The sequence below is a fragment of the Ambystoma mexicanum genome, chromosome 4q, assembly GCF_040938575.1.
Source record: "Ambystoma mexicanum isolate Mex_15411 chromosome 4q, UKY_AmexF1_1, whole genome shotgun sequence".
NCBI lineage: Eukaryota > Metazoa > Chordata > Amphibia > Caudata > Ambystomatidae > Ambystoma > Ambystoma mexicanum.
Window position 1 is genome coordinate 66,070,389 of NC_090928.1, and position 27,481 is coordinate 66,097,869.

The 27,481-nt window shown below is 45.2% G+C and overlaps 1 protein-coding gene across 18 annotated transcripts in view; it reads left to right on the forward strand.

Moving 5' to 3' along the window:
* The window catches only part of PTPRK (protein tyrosine phosphatase receptor type K), a 1,571,968-nt gene that overhangs the window by 458,480 nt on the left and 1,086,007 nt on the right, over positions 1–27,481 (forward strand). The gene's annotated exons all lie outside the window — the stretch shown is intronic.

The window sequence follows — 27,481 nt, forward strand, 5'->3', positions numbered from 1 at the left end:
ATTGAAGGATTTGCAGAGTCATTCAGGAAAAAACTTTATCTGGGACAAGGCTTTGGTGGGAAGGGTTAGGAAGTCCCCTTATGTGTAGTACATCAAGGAGCTTTGATGTGAACTGTATGACCGGGCAAAGGCCTGTAAACGCAGAAGCTGAGATGTTTGAACTTTGCTTTGAACTGTTCAAGCAGGCTAAGACCTGAAACCCCAAGAGAACAGAACTCGAGAGACACATTTTGCTAGTGGGATCACACACACCAGTCGGCACAAGTCAAGAAAGCAGAGTAAGAAGACTTCTGTAGGCTATATTTTGTTCCCTTTGTTTAATGGTAGGGACAGCCAGCAGGTTAGCACAGGTTTGGACAGAGGACAAGGTTGATTTATTTAATGCGTCCTGATGAGAACCTCCACCTTGGAAGAAGGGCTATGTGAGGCGTTTTTCTTTAATGAAATTTAGACCCTTTGAAAAATGGCCAATTATCCTTCTCCTGTGTCTGACCTACCCCGCAGGCCAACATTTGATGTTACTGATTGATGGAGCTAGCTCAAAGAGGTCCCAGGGCGATGTGTTTTGATTTGGGAGAGGCAAGTAGTGGTTGAGTATAGCTATAGAGATTAGCATGGCCATGGGCAGTTAAAGAACGGGTAAATAATCCAACATTCACACGCTTTGTCCCTCTTCACATGTCTGCTCCCTCCTAGCCGTACTTAAATGGAATGTTTGCCTTATCGGGGGAACTTGAGTGCCACCTAATATCCAAAATTAATGATACACTAACATGATAAATGTTCTACTACACATCTCACTTTGGTTGAAGGTTTCATATCATAAAAAGTATCGGATAAGACCTCGGCTTGGGATCAGTTAGAAAGTTTATCTGATTGTATGAGAATGCTTCCTTGTGTCATGTACTTCACCAAATCCCACACAACTCACATTAAATTATTTAAAATGAGTTTTTCTTTTATTATGTTGTAGTTCCTCAAGTGAACTTTGCACAGATCACAAACCTCGTGGAAGAAAAGAAAAAAAAAACGAATATATACAAATGTTAAAGTAATACACACATCAATATAAAACCTTGCTAAAAAGATAACTGGGCTTAAAATACATAATTTCATCGATAAAGATTAACAAGCATCAATAGTCATATGATCATATTACATAAATGAATGTTTATACATTAAAACCGGTAACACTATCTGGAAAAGCATCTTTAAAGGCAGTTTGTAGGATTCTGTGAATAGCTAACAAGCAATCCCTACCCACAAACTGGCACAATTTACAAACTTAATCTTCAGAAGATTGAACATTTAATATGAAGTAGTTAATGATGTTACTTGCATGTCACTTGCTTTTGTTCTAGTTCAATAACGTGCTAAATCTTTGTTAAAAGACTGGTTCATATTCAGTGGTTGTAAAGGTTACTGATGTAAAAGGTGGCAAAATATGCCAACCAAAAAAACCTCTGTTAAACCTCTGCACTTGAACATGGTCACAAAATCATGGCAACTGCCAAAGACGCAAGCAATATCTGTGTCTACGAATGGACTTCACTTCACCATTGGGTTAACAATAATTCATTTCCAGTTGATCAGAAATAAAGATGTCACTGGCACGCATGTGGATAGCTTTCAGATATTTCACATGACTAACATCGAAAGGTCTGGAGGGCAGGGGTTCTATTTATACCATTGTTATTAATGGAAGTATGTATGTGTTCCCTTTACATGCTATATCGTTGAATGGAACTCCCTGTAATCTCAATTTTCCCTCTAATCTGGGAGCGGTTTTGTTCCTGTTATTTTGGTACATGTGTCCAAATAATGTTTGCATTTTTCATGCAGTTGATAATAAGACTCATTTATTAATTCCATGGGAGTCTTGCCACTCTAATTTCATTATAAGTGACTATAATACTTGGTGTCTGAGAGGTTTGCTCTTTCCATTGTTGTAATTGGCCAACACATGGCATTGATACCTTTTCTGGGCTCAGGGAAGAGGGGTCAGGGTGGTTGATATAATAAGGCAACAAAGGCAGCTGCCAAGAGAACCGCAAGCAAAGGGACACAGAGGGATGCTAATATGTCCCTAAACGAACAAATCTGCCCCCATTTTGAGAGGGGGCACCACAACTGAATTTGCCTGGTGTGACATAAATCATTCCTGTCATGAGGGCATTCATTTAAATACTGGTCATATCAATCAAATATGCGTTTTTCCTTGGTAGCTGGGGAGAGTGGAGCGTGTGAGCTTATTGCAGTGATTAATCCGTTCTCCAAACCCTCTATATGATAAATGTTTAAGGGTACATAACTTGAGTTTCATACTTGGGTGTTATAAAGCACACACAGAAGTGGTCGATTAGATTAAATGCCTTTGAGTGGTGCTTGCAGTCACTCCCCACAGGAACCTGAAACGTTATCACTTGGTGTTTGGCAAACAGTCGCACCACTGGCCTTTGAAAGCAAATCCGTGTTTTGTTGTGCCCCCGAGGAGAGTTTCTTGTTTACAAAGTCTGGATTTCAAAGGTTTTACTCGTGTGTTTGAATTGTATTTATAATCCTCTAGAGCACAGTCAGCAGAAATCCCTTTCCCCTTGCATTTCTCCAGCTTTCAAATGGAAGTAATTAGTTTTTCATGCTTTCTAAATTAGCTGAACAAAACGATCTGTACGTTTAACTAGTAACTGCATTTTATCATGCTAACAAGCTTGTCGGACTTCTGCTTTTCGCGTTTGTGATCGCCCTGGCAGAGGGAATTGAAAACGTATGATGAGTTGACCCTTGCTCTGTAATAGTTCCATTAAAAACTACACACGATTTGTATATTTGGAAAACCTGGAGCAAAGCGTTGGAATATGGTTGCCTTGGTTTTGATTATGTTGCATAGATGAATTTTCAGAATGTGTCGTGGCCGTATTATATTCCCGGCATTTCCCGAGTCACTGTTCCCCAAAAGTATATGAAAACATTAAACCTTCCAAAAACGAGGCTAAATTCCTCTCGAGCCTCAATAATTGTCAAACCAATCAGACGAGGTGCTCCTTGTAGATAAATTATGAAAACTGCTTGAAAAGAACTCGGAACCTCTTTCAATTGCGATTTTTCACTCAAGTGTTGGTTGGCTGAAGATCAACGATTGGAGGCAATTATTTTTGGCATTTGTTCCAAATAAATGTCCTGAGGCACGCACAATGTAGAGTTAAATATAAAAAAAGCCTCAGTTGACATTGATGATGCTCTTGACCAGCCAACTCCCTCATTTGAAGGAACTCTGATAATCTTGTGCTGGAAATTAAGAGTCAAGACACGGTGTAAACAGCTAAAAATAAACAAGGTTAGAAGGAAATTTGTACGTATGGCGTGGAACATGGATGGATTATTCCCAATGTCTGCGTAGGCACTAACATTATGTAAAGAATCTTGATTTCTTCATGGTTCGTACTGCACCCATTAAAAGAGGTTGCTTCAGGTTAAACATAGACCAATTCCCCACTCAGAGATTTTTATGATACGAGACATTCTGTTGGAGGCGGAAAGTTCACTGTTGATAGTTTGCCTCTATGGCATACATGTTTTCTTTTCTTTCTAAGAGAACACCTGTTCATTACCAGGAGGAATTCTGTTACATCTACGCATCTACTTCCATTCTGTTCCATGTGAGAAGTGATGACAATTCTAACTGGGAGTCGTCACACCCCCGTCCTCCCCCTGCAATAGATGTCCCCATGATATCATTATTTCAACAGTTGCCCACGCAGGTGTAGGCATTAGCCTCACATGTCATTCAGGAAACTAAAAAATGCCCAAGCACTCTTAGAACGTACTTGGTACAAATTAATGTATTAGATTTGAAACATCACTTTGGATGTTCTGGGCAAATCCCTCTTTTTTTGTTACCGGGGCGGAGGGTACAAACAGTGCAAACAATATAGAGTCAACACAGGCTACCCCGCCCTTACACATCTCAGAGGATGGATACAAGTTACGGATTGTACTGATTTAATCAATTACCAGCACATATGGTTAGAAAAAGTAAAACAATTTTGAGCATCACAACATGATTAAAGAAATGGCTAACAGCCAATCTGGGCAGACCAGGAAAAAAGCACTCACCCTCCCAGGTTGAAAAACACCACGCATTCTGCTAGTTAGTCAAGCTTAGTCATGCTGAAATTCATCAAACTTGTTGATTCGCATCCCAACATATTTGAACGGTTTGCCAGGCTCCGCCTCACCTCTAAAGATCATGTGACCACAATAGAATGATGCCCGTAAATCGAGCAGCCATCTTACAATGTCATATATACCTTTCTTGTATGCCAACTGGCTTATATAAGTGTCTTAATACCTCTATTAGAATGCTAAAACCTCATAACGTTTTGTAACACTAGGCAATGAATGGCAAACCAATCTCAATATTTTAACATAATAACGGAAGCATGTAATGCAAGTGCATGATCACGTGATTTCATGCCGCTGTTGTCCGATGAAATATCAGAGCAAGAGCAGCCAAACCCTTTGTCAGGTGAGTGCAAAAACTTCAACAGCAGAGATGTTAATAACAAGGACACTCTGGTCCCGTAGATGGGGCCAGACCACTAAAAAAAAAACCCATTAAAGTGCTAGCGTAATAATGAGATTAAAACATTCCAACATCTCTAACATTAATGCCATTAGCCCAACAAATATCTTCAAACATTTTTTTACCATTCATAAAGTGCATGTGCATCCAATATGTAGATTAACAAAATGTAAAATGTTTTCGTCCACTTCTTTTACAAAAATGTTATCAAAAGAAACCCACATCTGCCACGCAATGCTAGGGGATCCTACTGTAGAACATGTTTCAAGTGGGTAACCTTGATCAGTTGAACATCCAAATGGCAATTTTTCACCACCATACAGTAATGGTCCTACCTATTAGAATGCTGTTGATACAAAAGCAAAGTTCTTAAAGTGCATAATCATGTAGACATTCAATATGTGCAACATCCGCTCTCATAAAGTGCAAGCACCTTGAACTGATTAGTCAGTCATCAGGATGTCGGTCACCTTTTGATTTCATTTAAGGAACACATGCATTTCAGAGTCCACATTTGGCCCAAATCGTCTTAAAGTATTGCATTTGCAAAGTAATTTTGCTTCTAGTTGGCGCAGCTTCAATTCTCTGTTCCCCTTTTATGTTCTGGGATGTGTGCTAAACCCAGGAAAGTCATATCGCGTACATGCCCAATGTTTTCTATGGAATGTTGGGTAAGTGGACAACTCAAAACTGTATTTTTATGTCCCTGTAAACGCACATTTTACCATCTTGCATTTCATAGAGTTCTCTAGATACAAAGTCACGCATCTTACATTTGGAAACATTTTAAAAACCTCTGATCAGGGATCCTTCTGAAAGCCAACTATTAGGAGCTGTGCCTTCGTTGGGGGACAATGTTTTTTTTAAGTGGTTGCTCTGAGGAGAAGAGCCAAAACTTTATTATGATCTTTGTCACTAGTCCAATATTTTCCAATGCTTATTCATTATCGCTCTGATCTTTGTCTGCTTGAAGAGTGTACCCTGTGATAAATCGTATCACTTCATCTTTAGCCCTAGGATTAAAGAGATCAACTTTCTTGCTTTTTTCAGCTTTTTGGTACGAGTGATCTGTAATGGTGCGCCCATAACTTCCATTTATAAAGTGTTCACCAATAATTCTAGCTTCTTGTTGATGATCATTTTATCTCGTGCAGATTGTTTTGCTTTTAAAAATTCTCTGTATGGTATATATTCTTCGAGGGGATTGGGTCCTTCGAGGGGATATTCCATATCTGACAGTAATCACCACAGCTGTGCTGCTTCAGAAAATTTTTCTGCGTCCTGCGTCGATGACGTCGATAAGCTGTCCTTGAGGACCTCCGTCGAGCCGACGTCACCGAATATTAGAAGTAGGACGCACGACGCCCGTAGCCTCAGTTCCGTTTTTTCCACGAACCTGTTCCCTTTGGAGATCTCGGCAAGCCTCGATTTTACTGAATCCTGTTCTTTCGGTTCTTCGAACCTGTTTCTTCATTGCTATCGTATGTCGTCTTCGGCTTCCTCCACTCCGCGGTCCGGGTTTAAGAAGTGTCGGGTGTGCGGGTCCAAGATGTCGCTAACGGATACGCACGACGCTTGTCTCTGGTGCCTCGGGGAGGACCATGATATGGACGACTGTGTCGACTGCCAATCGCTCACATCGAAGGGAGCGTAAGAAGAAGCGATCGGTTGGTAAGGTGGACAAGCCCCGGAAGTCGCATTCCACTGGTCTTTCGACGGACGATTCGAGGGGTGACTCTCCGCATCGTCATGGGGAGTCCGGGGGTTCTCGGCCTGGGAGTTGGTCCCGCCATTCCTCTGCCTCTTCGAGGCACTCCAGGAAGCGCCGTCACAGGCCGCCTTCCCTGTCCTCTTCCGAGGACTCCGCCCGTCGGCGGGTTGATTGTCCCAACAAGCATTCCACTCCTGAGGAATGGGATTCGTTCCGAAAGGAGAAGTTGGCGATTTTTCAATCTCAAGGCTCCGGTCCGTCTGCGCTGTCTGAGGACGCCGGTCGTGGCCGTGCTAGAGACACTGCTTGTACGCCTTTGGGCTCGAGCAGTCGTCGTGACCACCGGGCGCCTTCGAGGTCCCGGTCGGACAAGGATGGTTGCTCTAGACATGCCCGTTCTAGGTGCTGGTCCTCAACGCCCTTGAGACTGCGAGAACCTGTGAAGTCTTCGAGGAAGACATCAACGCTGGCGGCGTTGAGGTTGTCGACACACTCTCTCGAGGCCCCGCCTCCGAGGAAGTAGTCAGCACCCAGGCTGTCGAGACACGCTCGGGGCTCCGCCCTCGAGGCCTGTGTCGACGCCGTCAAAGCTGTCAGTGCCGCGCTCGATGCCGATTCCATCGACGCCCTCAACGCCTTTCAAGGCGGCTTTGTCGGGGATGCCTCGTGGTACGGGGGAACACCCCAGAAAGGCTCTGGCTAAGGCAAAACATGTCCTTGTGCCTTTTTCAGTTCCCTCTTTCCAGTCTCTGGATTATATTTCTGAGGTGGATGAGGGGTCTGAGGGAGGTGAGGTTCCTGCAGGGGTTCTTGATGACATTGTTTCTGGTCATAGTCAACTCGCTGCACGACGCCAGTGGTCTGGGCACCTCTCCAGGGCTGGAGTTTGGTAGGCTGGAGCCTGGAACGCATGCCGAATCCTCATACCAGCGCCTCATGTGGAAGGTCACGGACTACCTGGAATGGTCTGCCCCCCTGGGGATTTTCAGCAGGATGACCTGACTGATATCCTGGACCAGGGTCCTCCAACTGACCCGGTGCTGCCATTCCATATGGCCTTGCAGAGAAGACTGGCTGTGGCTTGGACTGCTCCGGAGAGTCTCCCGGCAGTGAGCAAGTACTTGCCTAGGAAATATCGGCCAGCTAGTGGCGACCCCTGCTACTTGACCACGCACCCTACTCCGGAGAGTTTGGTGGTGCAGGCGGCTACGGCCCCAGCAAAGCAGGCGTCGTACCCTACCATCCCTCCTGATAGGGATGACCAACGTTTTGACGGCTGGGCGAAGAAGGTATTTTCTTCTGGCGGTATGGTGCTTCAGGCTGCCAACTCTGTTTTTGTCTTGTCTCGTTTTCCACACACTCTGTGGAACTGTATTTCCCTAGCGGCTGATCATATTCCCAAAGGGGAGGAACGGATGGTTTCCTTGCTATCGTGCAGGATGGCAAGGATGCAATGTGTGAATCCGTTCAGTTGGGTCTGGACATGGTTGATTGCGTCAGCCGGTCCATGGCGGCGAGCATCGTAATACACAGGTTTGCGTGGTTGCGGAAGTCGGGTTTTGCTCCAGATGTGCAAGCCCGGCTCCTCAACATGCCCTTTGATGGTGACCATCTTTTTGGCAGCAAGGCTGACGAGAGTCTTTGGAGGTTGCAGACCTCAAAAGCTGCAGCAAAGTCATTGGGCGCTGCAGTTCGCCAACCTTGGCCTTTTCGTCCTAGGGGACAGCAATGGAGGGGAGGTTCCTTTCGATATTACTCGTCCTTTAGTAAATCGAGAGGAGCTGCAAGTCAAAGGGGCAACCGTAGGAGTGCCAGAGGTGGAAAACAAGGTACTCGAGGTTCCAAGGCCACACAAGCAGTTGCCTCTTTGCCCTCAGGCACTGCCGCAGCCGCTTCAGCTCAGTCATGAGGCCCATGCTTCTCCTGTTGGGGGAAGGCTGGCGCAGCATCTTGTAGAATGGCGTGCCAGTTCTTCAGATGTGTGGGTTCTGGAGATCATACCCCACGGCTACTGTCTTCCTTTCCGGCAGCGGCCTCACGACAATCCACCAGGGAATCTCTCTTTGAAGAGTCCATATCCGCTCCTTGTGCAGGAAATTCAATCCCTGCTGGAGAAGGGCGCCATAGAACCGGTGCCTGTAGCGGAGAGGAACAAGGGATGGTATTCCCCTTATTTTTTGATTTCGAAGAAAGACTGAGGATTGAGACCCATTATGGACTTGCGCGGTTTGAACAAGCTCCTCAGGAAGGACAAGTTCAAGATGGTTACTCTTTCTCAAGTCCTCCAGGCCCTTCAGCTTCAGGACTGGTTGGTGTCTCTCGACCTCAAGGACGCTTATTTTCATGTGCCGATCCATCCCAAGCACAAGAAGTACCTGAGGTTTGCGGTTGGCGACTTACACTTTCAGTTTCAGGTCCTGCTGTTTGGATTGACCTCCGCCCCAAGGGCTTTCACCAAGCTCATGGTGGTGGTGGCAGCGAATCTCAGGAAAAGGGGGGGATTCAGGTCTACCCCTACCTGGACGATTGGTTGATCAGAGCGCGCTCTCCCGAGCAAGTCCTGGATCATCTGTCCATCACCTTCCACTCCCTACACAAGCTGGGCTTCTCCCTCAACTTAAAGAAGTCTCACTTGATGCCAACTCAGCGGCTCCAGTACATCGGAGCAGTGCTTGACACATCCCTGGGGCAGTGTTTTCCTCCCCAGGTGAGGGCTCACCACATTCAGCAGATGGTGCACACATTTTAACATGCCCAGAGTCTCCCAGTGTTCGAGTTCTTGAGGTTGCTCGGCCTCATGGCATCCTGCATTCTTCTGGTGCCAGAGGCGAGGTTGTGGATGAGATCTTTGCAATGGGCTCTCAAGCTCCAGTGGTCACAGTCCTCCGGCAGGATGTCGGACCCCGTTCAGGTGCCACCCTCGGTCGCCCAGGACCTTCTGTGGTGGGCCGTCTAAGGCAATCTGATGAGGGGGGCTCCGTTTTGGCTGCCTTGGCCGGAGGTGACGATCGTAACGGACGTGTCCCTCACGGGATGGGGAGCTCATGCCAACGAGTTGACAGTCAGCGGTCGTTGGTCTCTGTCGGAGTCCTGACTCCATATCAATCTGTTGGAGCTGAGGGCCGTCAGGCTTGCCCTGAAGGCTTTTCTGCCGACTGTGCTAGGAAAGAATGTCCTGATTCTGACAGACAACACAGTGGCCATGCACTACCTCAACAAAAAGGGGGGGCAGGGTCACTTCCTCTGTGCAGGGAGGCGATGCAGCTCTGGTTCTGGGCCATCCAGCAGGAAATTTCGATCTCGGCAGTTCAGCTGGCCAGAGACGAAAGCGAGACGGCGGACGCTCTGAGCAGACACAGCGCGATCTCTCACGAGTGGGAGTTGTCTCAGGAGATTCTCCTGGAGATGTTCGCCCTTTTGGGGACGCCTCAAGTGGATCTCTTCGCCTCCAGTGTCAACCGGAAGTGTAAAAGGTTCTGCTTGCGGGAATTTCCTCCAAGAGGAGCCTTGGGAGACGCGTTCGTGGTGGGGTGGTCCTTCCCACTGCTGTACACGTTTCCTCCAGTCCCTGTCCCGCAAGTGCTGCGGAGGTTCGGTTCCTGGATGATCCTCATTGCTCCAGCATGGGCCCGGACGACGTGGCACCCGGACCTTCTTGACTTGGCCATCTGCCCTCCACGTGGTCTTCCCTACCGAGACAATCTGCTCACACGGGAGGGGGGTCAGGTTCTACATCCAGAGGTCAGATCCCTCAACCTTCACGCTTGGCTTCTGAAAGTTTGAGGTATAAGGATTGGGACCTCCATGAAGACGTGATGGAGGTGTTGCTTTCGGCCAGACGGCCGGCAACAAAGTCCCTGTAACGTTGCCGTTGGAGAAAGTTCTGCGACTGGTGCAGGGTTCAGAATGTGGATCCTTTTTCATGCGACATTCCTGTGGTTCTGTCTTTTTTGCTTTCTTTAGCCCACAGGGGCTTGCAAGTGGGTACCATTAAAGGTTACCTGGCGGCGCTGTCCATATTTAAGTGCTCGTCTGAGGAGTGTTCTTATTTTAAAATTCCTTTAATTTCTCAGTTTCTGAAAGTGCTTACTAATGTGTTCCCTCCGTCACCTTTCCAGGTGCCCGGGTGGGATTTGAACCTTGTTCTCAAGTTTCTAATGGGTGCTCCATTTGAGCCTATACATTCTTGTCATTTGAGACTGTTAACCCTGAAAACTGTGTTTTTAGTTGCAGTCACCTCCGCTCGCAGAGTGAGTGAGTTACAGGCACTGTCTGTTAAGCCACCCTTCACTGTGTTTCATAAGGACAGGCTTGTCCTTGGAGTTCGTCCTTCTTTTCTTCCGAAAGTTGTCGGATTTTCATTTGAGCCAGGTCATTCTTCCGGCATTTTATCCTCCTCCGCATCCTGGTAAGGAAGAGGAGAGGCTCCATAGGTTGGATCCTAGGAGAACTTTAAGTTTCTACATTTCACGCATGTCCCGGGTCAGAGTGGACGATCAGCTCTTTATTGGTTACGCTGGAAGGCGTTTGGGACAAGCTGTGACTAAGCAGACTTTGTCTAGATGGATTATCTTGGCAATTTCTGAATGTTACCGCCTGGCGGTTAAGGACCCTCCAGTAGGCTTACGGGCCCATTCGACTAGGGGTATGGCTGCCTCTACTGCCCTGCAGGGGGGTGTTCCTATTCGTAACATCTGTGAAGCAGCCACTTGGGCTTCGGTCCATACTTTTGTACGTCACTACTCCCTAGATTCTACTCATGGGCAGGATCTGGCCTTTGGCAAGGCGGTCCTTTACTCTGCAATTTGATTGGGCATTCTAAAGTTGTATATTCTAAATTCTTTTCCCACCTCTTTACGTTGGTACTGCTTTGGGAGTCTGTTATAGATATGGAATACGTCGGAGAACCCAATCTCCTCGCAGAACAAGTTACTCTCTTACCTGGTAACGTTCTTTCGATGGGATGGTCCGACGTATTCCATATCGCTCCCTCCCTGCCTTTCCCGTTACAGGATTTCTTATGCGATTGCAGCTTATGTTTCCGCAAGGCTTTCTTTGGTCTTACTGGCAGAAGATTGGTGGCACACGTTCTGGGAAAAAACTACAACTGAGGCTATGGGCGTCGTGCGTCCTACTTACAACATCCGGTGACGTCGGCGCGATGGAGGCCCTCGAGGACAGCTTATCAACGTCATCGACGCAGATGCCGAAAGATTTTCCGAAGCAGCACAGCTGTGGTGATTGTCATAGATATGGAATACGTCGTCGGACCATCCCATCGAAAGAACGTTACCAGGTAAGAGAGTAACTTGTTCTTTTACGCCCATTGGATGGTGGCCATTCGCATGGAGAGTGGAGTTAGAATTAGTATCTTTTCTGTAAAGCGTAGACAATAGTTTGTCAACTATTTGAGATTTAACATCCAAGAAAAACAATTCTTTCTCACTCTGTAAATTCATTTAATTGTTTAGAATACTTATTTACCTTAAGACCATCTTCAGAGCCATCCCATATGATAAAATATAGTCTATGTAACGATCCCATACCACTATATGTTGGGTATACAGTTCCAACTCCTCTTTCCAAGCTATCTTCTCTTCCCACCATCCCATGTATAAGTTTGCATTCTTGGGTGACATACATGAGCCCATGGCTGTACCTTGTGTTTGCTTGCATGTACAGACATCAAAGACCAAGTAATTATGCTCAGAGCAAAATTCTTACATTTCCATCAGCATTTAATTATGCTGCCGATAGCTATGGATCTAGTTTAAAAAAAGTGTCAGCATGCAGAAAAGCCATGCTGGTGCCATATGAATGTATAAAATGACACCACATCCATCGATACAAGCCGATACTGGGATTCCCAATTAAAGTTGTGCAATTTAGTTACTAAATCAGAAGTGTCTCGAATGTACGAGCTAAAACTTTTGACAAATGGTTGAAAGAAAGTCTAAAAATGTCGACTTATTTTCAAAGAGGCTATTAATCGAAACACAATCGTCCTACCAGAGGGCAAACGGGCTTTTGTGTATTTTAGGGTTGAAATAAATCATAGGTGTCGCAGGATTCTTGTTTTTGAGGAAGAAGTACCGCGCCTCCAGGTACAATTCATCAATTGTTGACGCGCCTTCGCACATGCTTTTTTATTGATGCAGTTATAGAAAAGCCCCTTCATGTCTGTTTACTGTCAGCCGCGGCTATCCAACAAAAGTATTTCCACTCCCCCAAACTCCAAATAAGTATCCCTAACATGGCTACCAGACCCACCTCCACTCCTCATGGTGGTCCTCCACTCCCCAGTCCGCAAAAGTCTCAATGCATCTATGATGATACTCCACTCAAAATGTTGGATAGCTGCGGCTACCACAAGGCCATAAACGCACAACTTGCCGATTGACGTTATATAGTCGCGGCTCCACAGGGCCCCCCCCCGCTATACCCACGGTGTAGTAAAGCAGTGCACTAGGTCGGCGTTGGATAGCCACAGGTAAACACCTCCCAGCTGTTGCTAGGCACAATCCTCAATACACCAATCATTGAACCTTTTTGTAGAGCCACGGCTATAAGAATTCAGTTTAAAAAAAAAATGTGGAATATAAATGACAAGAGACAGTAGTGATACAATGGTACTTAAAAGGTGTCAATACAATAAATGACTGCTCATGGAGATATTTAAAGTGGATGATAAAGTATACATAGTTGGGGATATAGAAGATTTGGGTTAGATATGGTGGATAAGGTTCAAAAGCAGGTAAAGTTTGGGTTGGACGCAAACAATGAGAGTATAGTGGATAGAGAGTTGTACAATCAGAAAAACAAAACTGCATAAAAGATAGCTTTAATACATTCCAAAATCAAAACCACAAAAGAGGACTATATTTACTAACCAAAATACTAAAATGGGTGACATATTTTGACTGTAACCTATCACAGAATTACAAAAGTAACGACCAATTACAAACACCAAAACGCGCACATCATACAAACCTTACTCGTACAAATTAATAGAAATTCAAACTAGGAATCATTTTCCTGGAATGCAGATATCCTGGGTGGTTTGAAAACTGTGTGGCTGATAGGAGGCAGTTGGCTGTTTTGGTTACTGGCCTTTTGTGAGAAACTAAATGGACCTAGGTTTGGATTAAATGGTTTGGATTGAGGGCAATGTGTTGGTTCTATGTTTTTTTGAAACTCTTCAGTCAGAAGTACAGGGCAGCCAGATGTCATACTAATTCATTGGGGAGACAATGATTTGGAGAATGTACAATGTGTGTCCCTTACTTTAATGATGAAACAAGACATGGGAAAACTAATGGAACTTTATCCTCGCACCATCTTTCTTTTCCAATATGACTCGGAGGCAAAAATGGAGATGACCAACAGATTTCATGGTAAAATTGAAAAATCACAGAGAAATATTAATAATGTAGTTTCAGCGTTCTTGAGACCACAACCAATTATGGATTTCAAACAATATACAGTTCTACATGGCCAATTTCTATGGACACGATGGAGTACACCTAACCGATGAAGGGTATGCAGTGTTCCTTCATAACATAAAAATCGTACTCCAAATGTGCTAAAATACTACTGTGTACACCAAAACAGTCCTTTTAAGTGATACCCATCATATATATGCACAAATACAATCAAATAATGCCCCAACATTTTATTTTAGTATAACCGCGGCTAGAGCTCCTAGACTTTTTTTGCTGCTCTTACATATTAATGGGGGGCTCACATAAGGTTTTATACATATATACATATTTATGTAATAGATCATTCTTAAAAAGGCCTCTTTCAGGTACAAAGAGTACTTTTTCAGCCTATTGGCCTCTAATAGCCATTGATATGGTCCATTGAACCTGCGGCTAAGACCTCCAGTTGTTGCTGCAATTACTTGTGCCTCCAAATTCCAGCTTCACATTATACGATAAGGTAGCTGCGGTTATGGTCCCATGTTGGAAAAAAATGCAAATGTGTGAAGTCAATCTTTAAGGTACAGAAGCTGTGAATAAATTCACTACATATAGAAAAGGGAAGATGCAATTAAATCCTATCTGTAAAAAAGAAAATATTAGTTAGATAACACGCACATACTTTGAGAAACACAATTTAATTCTGTTTCATGACCCTCATATCTCATATGTAGTGCCTCACATGCACTATATCAGATACCAGTCATGCCGGTCTGATAGCACAGCGAGTAGAGTACTGGCTTTGACATCTCTACAGAGCCTGCTGACGCAGGTTTGATTCCCAGCAGGGCCAAACTCAGCCTTTCATCCTTCTGAGGTCTATAAATGAGCACCACACACCGTGGGTAAATAATAAGCAGCGCTCAGATACCTCCATGTTCGTAGCGCTATATAAATGCTATTTTTTTATTTTTTACTATACATTTGTGCATACAACACTGTTGTTTCCTTCATAGATGGTAATCATTGGTTCATAGGGGGGTGGGAGGGATCCAAGGTAGATTACAAAAAAAACATTGTGGCAGTGCACCATTAAATTCCAATTCTGCCACAATTGTCACTTCCAACCTCATCCCATCTTGTCTACACCCAATCTACAAGATTGCCAAGAACATGACGAAAAAGAACCATGCGTAAAAACATAGTCTGGGTATATCTTGCTTTACCTCCACTCAAAAAACAATCAAAATTCCCAGAAAACTATTGCTGATGAATCACACTATTTTTGGATCAGGAAGAAACCGGAAGGAGGACATTTAGGAAGTACAGTGTACTTTTTGTACAATATGCCATCTCAAAGTTTGAGAACCCCAACTGCCATCCAGCACCTTGTTCAGGTCCATTCACATAACAAGGAAGAACCCAATAGGAAGACCATTGTTCAATAGTTTCAGCACATACCCTAAAAAACCTGCATACAAAAAAAGAAATGGATGCATAAAAATACGATTGAATGTAAGCAGCATATTAGTACAAATTTAAAAAAAAAATCAAACTGCAATTAAATCTGAGTATATGAAAACAAACAACGTATACCATCTGATAATGGCAATTGATGTACACACAGTTTATTAAGCAGCATTATAGTAAAAGGTTCAAAAATAAAAAACACTACCACATAATCTAAATAGGCCCAAAATAATGCCAAAATATACCATCTGATATATTTACCTGACCTAACACCACAAATAAACTTTTAAATGTTTAAATCTTTACTTCCACAACAGCCGCGCGCTCAGCATACTGGACTGTGAAGTTCAGAAATCAAAATAAGAATACTGCACAAAATGGTGGCTTTTATACTTTCCACAGTGAATACCAGAAAAAGAGGACTATCAAAATAAAACTACTAAACTGGATGACACATTTTCACAACAACCTCAGACAGCTGCACAAATAAAAAAAATAACAACCCATAAGAATCAAGCTCACAGAATCCATATTCTACCCGCCAGCATCTCTTAGCCGCTGCTATTTGACGCAGCTATGCATCTTACTTTTTAGACGCAGCTACGCGTACATTTTTTTTTTTTCGCAAGCTCAAAATTAACTAATCCAGCCTTCAAAACTTCAAATGAAACAATAGAACACCTAATTGCATTTCTGTTTGTCATTCTATGTGCTTATGTGCTGTATCATCCACATAACAATATGATTGCTCAGAAAAGGTATAGTTCAATAGTTGTGGCTATAACGAAAGCTGGGTTTACAAGAATAGCCAATAAAATGTCTGGCCACTAGCCGTCACCACCAGACGTCCACAAACACATGACATTCCATTTGTCAGAATATGCCTGCGGCTGCACAACATGCCATGTGTACCCGCGCGTAGAAGAGCTGGACATCAAGAGGATGCCGGGTGGCTCTGGGTAAACACTCCTATCGTTGCTGTTGTGGGACGCGATCCTCAATACACCAAACGCTCCCCTTTTTGTATAGCCGTGGCTGTAATCTTTTTTTTTTTAAAGATTAGAGTTTGGAATATGAATGACGAAAGATGTTAGTAATACAATGGAAGTTAAAAGATCAATCCAGTAAATGATTGTTCATGGAGTTTTGTAAGATAGATGATAGAGAGCAGAGTGTACATGACAGTGAAGTAGGTGGTGATAGATTTAATGGATACAATTACACAAGACATAATAGCATTGGTGAGAATGCACAGGCTAAGACACAGTGGATGGGGCATCTAAAACTAGAGAACGGTGGCTCCTTTGTGTATTAATTTTTGTAAACAATGTTCTTTTTTACTCCGCAGTCTCAGATGTAAGAGTCTGAAAACACACATCCAAAATAGATGAGACTCCCAAATATACCTACCTTGTCACTGACCATGGCCTTCGCTTGGGTCGTACTTGTCAGTTTTGTGTTTTAGCATAGATCGTGTGTTGAGCAGGCTGCAGTGTACTTGTTATGTTTATGCTTGTAACATGCCGGAACCCGCAGGCATCCGGGCGCACATATAACACCAAAACGAGCCACAAAACACAGAAAAAACGCAAGTGCCCAAAGGGCTACACAAATGAGAGTTCTGGGCAGAAGTGATAGGTGGGGCAGGATTTCTATTTAAATAAAATAGTCTTGAGCATTTTTCGAAAGGTAAACGGGCCTTCTTCTGTCAGCATCTTGACAGAGGTCATTCCAAGCAAGAGTGGCTATAACCGGAAAAGAGCAACCTTTGCCCCGGCTTCTCTTAATCCTGGGGCAGACAAAAAGATTGCTGTTATTTCATCTGGTTGATCTACCCAGAGTTTGGCATGTAAGGCAATTCTTCAGATAAATTGAAGCAGGATCATACAGGCATTTATGTGTCGGAGTCGCAATCTTAAAATAATCCTCGAAGCAACAGCAATCCAGTGGAGTTCCCTTCTTGTCAAAGTTATGTGCTCACTTTTGGAGACACCTTTTATAATGCAAACGGCGTTGTTGTGAAAGTTTCTCTATACAATTTTTGCTACAATCATCAATGCGGGGCATTATGGCTCTGACCACGGTCTCAGTTTCTACTGTTAACACATGGTTTGACCAACCTAAGCAGCCTCAGGTGGTGGTAGGATTTCTTTACAACATTTGCTACATGAAAATCGGCACCCACTGACCCACTATCACTCCCAAGGTCTTGACCTGGTCTAAGGCCCTAATGGAATGGGCATCAATATCGAATTCTGCATATCCTAGGCCCAATTTTGACCTTGCTTGGGGAGATCAAAGACCAACTACTCGGCATTTCCGCTTTTAAGGCACAGCCAGTGTTCAGTCATCCAATCCTTGATTATTTCAGTAGATATTCTGTGGTACGGCGTCCTTTGACCGCGGTATACGTTTTTGCTGTGTCTTTTACTGTGGACTCCACGAAATGTCTAGGGGGGGGGGTGTTAGAAAAATATGTCTTTGGGATGTGGGTGTTCGGGAAGATTAAAAAAATTAAAAGGGGCTGGGGTTTGTGGGGGATTCCTCCAAAAATAAAACATTTCGATGAGTTTTACCGTTAAAATCTGCAGTAAAAAACCCAGCGAAGAAACATCCCACAATGAAATGACATGGAACCATATTCTGTATGGTTTTCGAGTCTTCACTGTAATTTCCACTCTGTTCTACCAACAACAGAGTTTTGTCAGCATAGTTAGTACATTTCACCCCTGCTTTATCCAAAATGTTACACAGGGGGCGTAAATAGACATTAAAGAGTATAGGGATAGACAAGCTGCCTGCGGCACTCTGCACATGGACAATAATTGTCCAGAGGAAGCTTGGCTGCAACACTCTTGTCAACGTATTTGACAGAAAAGACTCCAACCACTTCACTGCAGATGGAGAGCAATGACCTACTGAGGACAGTGTGGATAAGAGTTTCTTGTGGTCCAGGAGGTCAAAAGATGCAGATAGGTCAAGAAGCATCAGTACTCCTGCCTTACTATACAGTCCATCATCTGGCTCTGAAGATCACGTAGCTCATTTTCTGTGCCATAATGCTCCCTGGAGCCAGATTGCCTGGAGTGAAGGATGCTGGCCTCTTTAAGTGTAGCTGCAAGGTAGCTACTCTGTTCACAACTTTCAAGAGGTAAGGTACATTTGTAATGGGTCTGTAATTATTAAAATATTTAGGGTCTAAACCTGCTTTCTTCAATAATGTGTAGACTACACCTTTCTTAACTTCTTTGGGAATCGTACAGTGTCGGAGTACCATTAGTATAGTGGGTTAAAAAATGTGAATGTTATCTTAAATCATTTTGACCGGAAGGGTATCACCATAACAACAAGTGGGATGCATTTTCTTAAGTACTTCCTCCATGGTTTGCACAGAGATAATGGTGACATTAAAAACCCAAGTAGCCTCAATTGAGGGGGCCTCAATATTTCATGGTTCATGATCTGAAACTGGATCTGCCAGGATTGTGCATGGGCTATGGTAATCGTATCTGAAAAAGCTGTTTGACTCTGCAACAGTCTTCCTTAGTAGGTGAAGCGAAGTCTGGTTTACGGTGTGGCTTTTCCAAGGTTTTTAGGATTTGAAAGAGTTTCCTTGTACTATGAGGATCCCTCCATTTCAGCATTATAAATAAATATACTCCTTTTGAATATTTTTCCAGATAACTTTATTTTCATCAAGTCTGGGCTTTGTTCCATTTACATTCTGCAAGTCGTTTTTCCTGTTTTAGTTTAATGAGCTGCGGAGAAAACCAACTATGGTGGTTTTGTTGATCTCTAAGCACTTTCATCTCAGTAGGGCCTATCCTGTCCAACATATCAATCATGGCAGAATCCTATTTTACATCCAACAAGTCGGGTGGATCAAAATCTGACGTGTGTTCCATGATACTAAGTAAGCATTTTACAGGTCACCTTTTTGAAGGTTTTCACCCGAGTGCATTTTTCAGGAAATGTTGTTTTATAAAAAACAGCAATTGTCTGACCGGACACAGAATGGTTTGAATCAACTCGACCTTCATATTTCTTGTAGCAACCCAATCCAAAACATTACCCTCAACATGTGTCTGTTCATTATTATGAATTAATATATCGATGTTCTTTAAATCTAATTCAAGGGAGATTGCTTCTTTATCAGTGGGGATTCCCTTCCACCTATTTATGTCTCCCATGAGTAAAGTGGATGAAATACTGTGTGCATTTTAGGTGACTCATTGTTCAGTGCTTTTTCCAGCGTTCTAAGGTGTGGTGTGTGGGTTGTTTGTCTACCAGTTGAGGGGATTGTTTATTTCTGGTTTAGAGGCTAGATCACCTGTCCTTCATTGACAAGCTCCAGTAGTTTGCATAATGGGCGCTGTTTAATTTCGTCGTAGTTGGGCAGTTAATTGTCTGAGTAGTGAATTTCCCAATTGCTTGTTATGAAAGGAGTGTTTGTGGCGGTGGGGGGTTCCAATGTTGCTCTTTTTCCTACGATGGCTTTCAGTTGGAATTTTCTGCATTGCAGGGTTCTGCGGTTTGGATTGGGAAGTTTGTTCTGGGTAGAGTAGTAGAACTTCCTCTGACATCACCTCAGTCCTTACTTGGGGGTTGATTTCCGATTTTGCTGGTTTGTAAGTGGAGAGCTAGCGAGAGATTTATGTTTTTGGTCTCATTTTAGTCAAGAGTTTTAGTTCCTTTAATGGGGGTTAGTGGTGGTTTTCGACATGTTCTGAACGCCAATTAGTTTATCCTGTTGGAGTTGTGGCGTCCTTTCCCATTCTTGATCCCTTCTTCTTTCTTGTTTGTCATTTTATCTAGGCATTGCTGTAGATTATGGCTATCCTGTGACTGGTAGTACAATGAATTGTTAGTGCTGAGTTTATCTATATATTAACTATCTTCAAATTTTAACTTGCAAGCTACTAGCCAGCCATAAAGTCACTCCACACATCAGTTCTACACATTTACACAGTGCGCCATTTTTTACTCGCCCAGAATTCCATTATCACCAACCAGTGGCGAGTACACGTTTGTAAACCTGTGTGTGTATATTGTTTTTGTGCTGCACACTGTTGGTGTTTGAGAATGGAAGTTTCGAAATGGTGTGTTTGATTAGCCAATAGGACAAAATCTATGTATTTGAGGGCAGTTGCTCTGATCCTGGCTGCTGGTTTGGGAGCAGCTTGTCCTTTAGGGCATAGAGTTGAAGGGGCTTGTTGCACTTGGTAAAGAGTAGCGCGTCACATATTCAACAGGTAACAATTACGCTGCTTCATCACTCCTGGTCCCAAGCAGTATTTAGTAGGAGAGTTTCCATCACTTTACAGGTTTATAAGGTATAATCAGCAGTTTTGGTTATGGCTGGTTTCCAAATGATTGGGATTGAGTAGCGTGGCTGCACATAGTAAGTGCATTTGGTAAAACCCAATTTGATCGCATCAAACTGGCCGTATGGATGTTTGGATCGCATTGGGTGTTAGTTTTGTGTGCGGCTGAAAATACCGGACATGAGGAGCAGGGGCTGCGGGGGTGACGTCTGCATCCTTACAATTGGCTATGGGGTACAAAAATTGCTCGGGCCCCAGTTTACAATGAACGTTTAAAACCGGAACCTGAGCAATTACACTTCGGGCAGTTTACCCATGAACAAATATGTTGCGAATAAACAACCTAGATTTGTGCATTATAGGGTAGTAATTGGCCAGGATGTCTGCATTACTTCAGTTTGTTTTTCCATGACTGGGTAATATGAGAAACCTGAAGGTGTCTCTCTAGCTAGTTCCCAGGGATATCTCATCTAGGTGGCCAGGACACGGCCATCGCTATTGGATCCAGTTTCCGATGGTGTACCAATGAGGGAGGATCACCTAGATAGGGATCGGGGGGTGGGGGGTTGTCTAGGATTGGGACACAGATGGGTGGGACACAGTATCCCCCTTTTCTTGACAACTTTTCTCCATTCTCTCATGTAGGACATTCAAAACCACTGCCCCACCCCTTCCAACACGAACACTTTCGCACAGCACAAATGACAACAGACTAACACCAGAGCTTGTCCATGTCCCAATACAAGGATCAGGCAAAGTCAGACCATTGATCAGAATCACACACACACCGGACGGCCCTTTCCCTTCCCCACAGGGATAAAAGGTGGAGCCCGAGAGCACAGTACGAGCACGGCAGAAAGCACAACATCGGCTAATCAAGCGTGGCAGTTATAGAGAAGGAGAAAGGAAGCATGAATCGAGAGGGTGTCGAGGAGAGAAGTGCCCTTGCCCTTTTCGTCCCATACCCACAGAACCTTTGTGGAACACAGCCTAGGACCGCGAACAATAGCACAAGTATGTTGCAGCAGATGTCAACGGTACACCGGGCAAGACTACACTGATGAGCAGCAGCGAGGGATGCTCCCGCGCCTGTGGTTTCGCCTTTACTCCAGAAAAGGGAAAAGCCAAGCAGTTCATCACAGCCGGTGAGTCGAGGAGGGAACCGATAAAAACCGGGCTGTGTTAATTGAGATTAGCAAAGTGGCGAGTTTGAAGCAAGTAAAATGAACTATGAAGGAACTGTGAAATTGTTAAGGGGAGACCAGCTGCAGAGAGAAACCGGTACCACGTGGGTGCTAACTAAATGGACTCTGGTCGATCCCCATCTGTGAGCGAAACTACAAATAACAAAGCCCGTAGGACAGCCATTGGAATAGGTCAAAGTGGTCATACTGGGGGTCAAGCAAAATCCCTGTTCAATCAAAAGACTTTGATCTACAAACTGTGCGAAAGAAAGGGACGTGAATCTCAGTGACAGGAGACCAGGGAAGCAAATCCCAAGCGGGGCAAAATCTAAAGTCCCAAGAATGGTGTGTTGACAAGTGAACCCGGCTGAGGGATGTCCACTGGAACAGTTTAAAAAGATATTAAGATTTGTGAAGAAGGAAAAGCCATAGTGAACCCGACCGAGGGAGGCTAAGATTCGAGAGAGGTCGGTGCCCGGAAGAGGAGTACCCAAGGTGAAACCAAGAAACGAACTTTCATTTGATGAAGAAACTTTAGTTATATTGTTTTGAAAACATTAGGTTCTCGAAAGGCAAGAGACTCAAGTGAAATGAGACTTGGCCATCGACGGCCCTGATAGCTAAAAGTTGAACTGTCCTCTCTTGCTGGGAAGAGTGTGTTGTGCTCCACGATTCGACCTTACCCCGTGCTCAAAACGTGGGCAAGGGAGACCCAGGCTACTGCATCCTGATGTTTTATTTGAGAATCTTTCTTTTCTTGAGAACTATCCTTCACCCTTTTTTTATTTGTAAGGTTTGGCAATAGGTTTATTAGTATAGGCCTTACTACTACGTCCCGTCCCCTTTCCTCCATACTTATGGGACATTCCTCTGTACTGTGGGCCGGGACCGGAGCGCTTTGTAAAAGCATCCAAAAATTTCAATTTTTTTTAGTCCTTCCTCTTTCTACGCGGGGCCCGGCACACGGCTGTAACCCCACCCATCTCGGCTCCGCTCCGTGCATCGCCCATCAGTCCTTTTCTCTGCTCGTTTGGGACTGGATGCACTTACATCCTCGGAAGATCTTCTTCCCTTTTTTTTCCTCCTCTCTGGCTCTCGCTAGCGATCGTGTACTAATCTGTTGTTCAAAGTAGACTTTTCAGACTGTTCATCGTGTCACTGACGCTTCGCGAGGGTGGATCCCCATCCTCTTTGTCGGTCCGGGCACTTCAACGTTGGTTGGAGTGGTGGGATGAGGTGTTTCGACGTACTCCTCCTTTGCATTTTCAGGTGTTTATCAACGAAAAGACGAAACGCCCGGTAAGTTCTTTACTTTTCAGAGAACCCTTGCCGGGAGATACCTTTCCGGGCTCTTCCCGAGCGTTGATCACTCTGTCACCGGTGATTGCCCCGAGGTGCCTTCTGGGCCTAATAATGGTACCAGAGTTTTCTCCAAGGGTCTCAGTAAGGGGCCTGTGGATACCAGAGCACGCTCAGAGGCCCCTCCTGTGGGAGCTGCCTGTAGACCTTGTTCTACGGAGTTGTGGGGTACCGGAGTTCGCTCTGAGGCCTCGTTATCGGCTTCCCTCAAAAGTACTGGGGTGCGCCCCGAGGCCTCAGCTGGGCTTGGTGTTTCCGAACAGATGTTCGAGGACCACGCTAGTAAGGCTGTTACCAGACCTGGGTCCGAGGTCCCTCGTGCAGAGGCTAAAGTGACCAACATTTCTGAGAGTCCTGCCAAGGCCTTATCAGTGAAAGTTGTTCCGCACCGTTCCCGCTCTTGTGGTGACGCCAGAACTGTTGAGGGGGCAAGGAGTGAAAGTTCTTCCTTTACCGGCAGTGCCGAGGTCCTTCCTGTGAAGGCTAATTTGGCAATTGGTATGTCGCAGAAACATTCCAGGCCTCATAGTACCGGCTCGGCTGAGGTTCCTTATGTTAAGGCTAAAATTAAGACCCCTGACCCACCGACGGGGACCCCTGCCTCACTTCCACACGTGCCCCAGTTCCCCTCAAGTGATGGCAAAATGGCAGCCATTCCCACCACGACCACGGTGGCCATTTTGGGTGCTTCCCCTACAACTACGCCATCGGCCTCAGTTGTAGGAGTTGGTTCAGCGGGTGAACGTAATTCCTTGTGCACATCCGTTTCGTCCAGTTTACGATTATAACACCCGGATCCCCTTCTGCACAATGTCTGGTTGCCTGTGGGTTCGGCACCTTTGATTTATGTGGACACGTCAGGCGATGGGCCTGTGGCAACCCTCCCCTCTGCGTCCCTGGAATTATCCTCCTCATGAGAGGCCTTCTCCGGCAGTTCCAAAACAGTCTCCGGAGGACGCCTTTTTTGGTAAATTTCAGACGCTCATGTGTACCGACCCCATGAGAGAGTATTTCAAGGGTCTTTTTAGGGAGATATGCCTGCCTGCGCCTCCGGCTCCACCTGTTCCACCAGTGGTTCTGCCGGCGCTGCCCTTGCCTACGGTGCCTCCACTGCCCCTTCGCCCTTTCCCCCATTGTCCTCCATGGACAAGGCAGTGCCTGAAACGGTTCAGCAGGATCCTGACCTGTCGGGTGATGCACAAGGAGAGCAGGACAACGAAGACCAGCTCCGCTCTATTAGAGCTTTTCACGACCAGGTACTGGACATAATGTGCCTATTGGATGTTCCAGTGCCCAAGGCACCCGCTCTGCAGGAGGGTGTGCTTTCGGGGGTGTTAACCTTGTCTCCTTCAGAGTGTACTGGCCTGTTCTTGGAGAAGGACGTTTTGGCCGAGGTCCGCAGGGTCTGGGAAAAGCCACACACTGGACTTTTCGTCAATAAGAAAATTGACACGCGATACAGGCTGCATTCTTCGGAAGAGGTGGCCCTGTCATCTTGTCAGCCCCCCTCCTCCACAGTAGTGGCCGCAGCCACTTTGCAGTCCAGGCCTGCAGCGTCCTCTTCTACGACGGCGACTCAGGTTCTGGGGAAAGAGGACAAACTCCTGGATTCCCTTGGGAGGAAGATTTTCGCTAACTCTGCCTTGCAGCTCTGGCAAGCTAATGCGGAACTGGTGTTAGCGGAGGAGAAAATGAAGATCTGGAAAGGTATGTCGGAGTACGAGGAGTTCATTCCAGTCGAGAAGCTGGAAGACTTTAAGGTGGGTTTATTTGATGCCAGAGTCTTGGCCCAGGATCTGCTTGAGGCCATGGCTCATCACGTCGACACGTCAGCTCGGGGCCTTATGCTCGGTGTTGACACCTCTCGACAGGCGTGGTTAGATGCCACCAAGTTCTTGAAGGAGGTGCAGGACAAGGTGTTGGACCTGCCATTTGACGGTAAGGAGCTTTTTCATTCCTCAACGGATGTGGAGCTCACCAAAACGAAGGACAGAACCCAGACAGCAAAGTCCTTGTCAGTCCTGGTTAAAACCCCTTTTAGGACCCAGAGACCGCTGTCGCAAAGCCGGCCCTCCTCTAGTTTCAGGGGCTTCCTAAACCGGAAGTCCTGCAGAGTAGATGCTCCTTCGGGTAATAACCGCCAGATGCAGCAACGGACTCTGTTTTTCTCCCGCCCCTCAGCCTCCTCTCAGGTTCAGGTGGTAACACCACTGAAAAGCCTGCCAAATCGGGGTTCTCCTCGCTCGCACGAGACCCCGGTGGGAGGACGCATTGCGTCTCATTGGGAGGCGTGGCAAACAATCACCGAGGACAGGTAGGTCTTGTCAGTCGGGCGGGCTTCCTCTTACCCTATACCTCACCCTTCAGCCCTCCTTTCCAGCAGTCTGGATCACCCTCTCTAAAAGCTGAGGTGCAGAAACTGCAGGACCTCAGAGCTGTGGAACCCGTTCCTCTTGGGGAGCGAGGGGAGGGCTTCTACTCCCGGCTGGTTACAGTGCCCAAACCCAACCAGGCTGGCCTGCGCACCATCCTAGACCTTTCCCGGTTCAATCTTTTCCTACCGCAAGAGATATTCAAGAAGATCACGCCCGGCCCGATAGGGACTTCCCTGCAGATGGGCGATTGGCTCAGCGTGGTAGTGTACAGAGGAGGCCCATAGATCAGTGCGCACCCTCTAGTACTTATAAAACAAGATAGCTGCACCATGTGAGGACTGGGGTGCAGGATTCACTTACTCCAACACGACTCAATAATGAGTAGTTTGGCAAAAGGAAGTCCGTTTAATGACAGGTTCATCAAACAGAGAAGCAAATGGAAATCAGCAGCATTGTGATCAACTGTCTCGCTCCAACTTCCTCGAACTTCAGTTGAACAGCAATTCTTATAGGCAATATTCGTCATTGAGGTCTAATTCTACAAAATCCGACATGCAATATAATTGGTTAGGAAAGGTAACTTAAGTATAGGTGCTATATCTGTATATGATAATGGAGCATACAGATTGGATAATTCTTATCGGGTGGGCGTCTACGCCCTTCCCACTACATCATACGTGATTGACGTCACTACAAGTACGACGTCCTATTGGTTCTACTATCTATAGGACTCCAGATAACTCGGTCCATTGTGATTGGGCAGGTTATACCCCTAGAAATAAATCCCCATTTTAATTAGCAGCATGGACACCCATGTGCCTGGTGTCCCAAGTTTCACCCTGCCTCCCTTCCATCAATCAGTATCCTAGGGCTATGTGTCAATTAGTTGGTTGGGTATGGCCTCGAAACTGTAGCCTCTTATTAGGAAAAGTTATGGCATCGTCGGGTCCTGGATGACATCAGGTGGTGGTACCTCTTCGTGCCTGGCTGGTCACATGTCTGTTCACCATGAATCTGCTTCAGTTTCCAGCTTTTAGTGGATTTAATTCTGTTTCTACACTCCCCCTCCCCCCTCCTCTGGTCGGTTCATCGAACACTTCAGCAACCGCTTTTGCATTTATTTCTTTTGATTCTTTGGTGTCATGTTCATCATCTTCAGGGTTTGTACATGTTGTGAATGTGTGAGCCTTTGGAGTCAATATTTTTATCACTCCTTTCAAACTCCCTGCTGTTTTCACATGTTCATCTTTGTTCCATGTCATTAGCTGGCATTGTCCATTTGGGCTGCAGTAGATCCATTTTCCTTCATATCATCTTCGTTTCTTAGAATATGAGAACTTTGTTCCTTCTGGCGCAAATTTGCTGGCCCTCAGAGTCTCTTATTTCTTCATTAGTGCTTCACAGACGAAGCATTCTCCTTCTGACTGCCTTCGTCCTACTTCCTTCATGTGCTGGTACCATATGTTGTTTCCGAGATGGGCTGTGCTGTCCAGGTAATCGTTAAGTTCATCATCTTTGTATGGGCTTCTCTTAATTCTGTGTTTTTCTGTAATTTGCTATGACTATGTCCTTAAAAGCGTCTGTGCTGCTTTTCCACTCTGGGCGTCTTGGTGGAGCAGGGTCCTTTGGATGCATCGCTGTGGTAGGAAAAGATTTTCCGTTTCTCTTCCTCTCCTCTTGTAATTTTTCATCGAGGTTCTCTGGCCGCCATTGGCTCACCAACTCAATGTGTGGCTGTGCCGTAGATCTGGTGCTTGTTAGCAGTTTTCGAGCTGGCGTGCTTGTCGTTATAGTCTCTGCAGTTCTATTTTTTTAGCTCCTCGTGCAGTTTCTTTGCTCTGACTATAAATGGGAACGAATAATCTATCAGCATTTGTGTTTTCTTTGAGAGTTCCTTTATGGCTACTTCCGTTCTTTCGAGGGATTTTGCTAAGCCCTTTCTTTTGGTTTTCTCACTTGACTTTTCTTGGTTACTTCCACTATTTTCTGGAACTGTTTGTTCGGCAGACTGTCTCCCATTCTCTGCTGCCTTCGTTGGAGGCCCTGTAGCCCTTG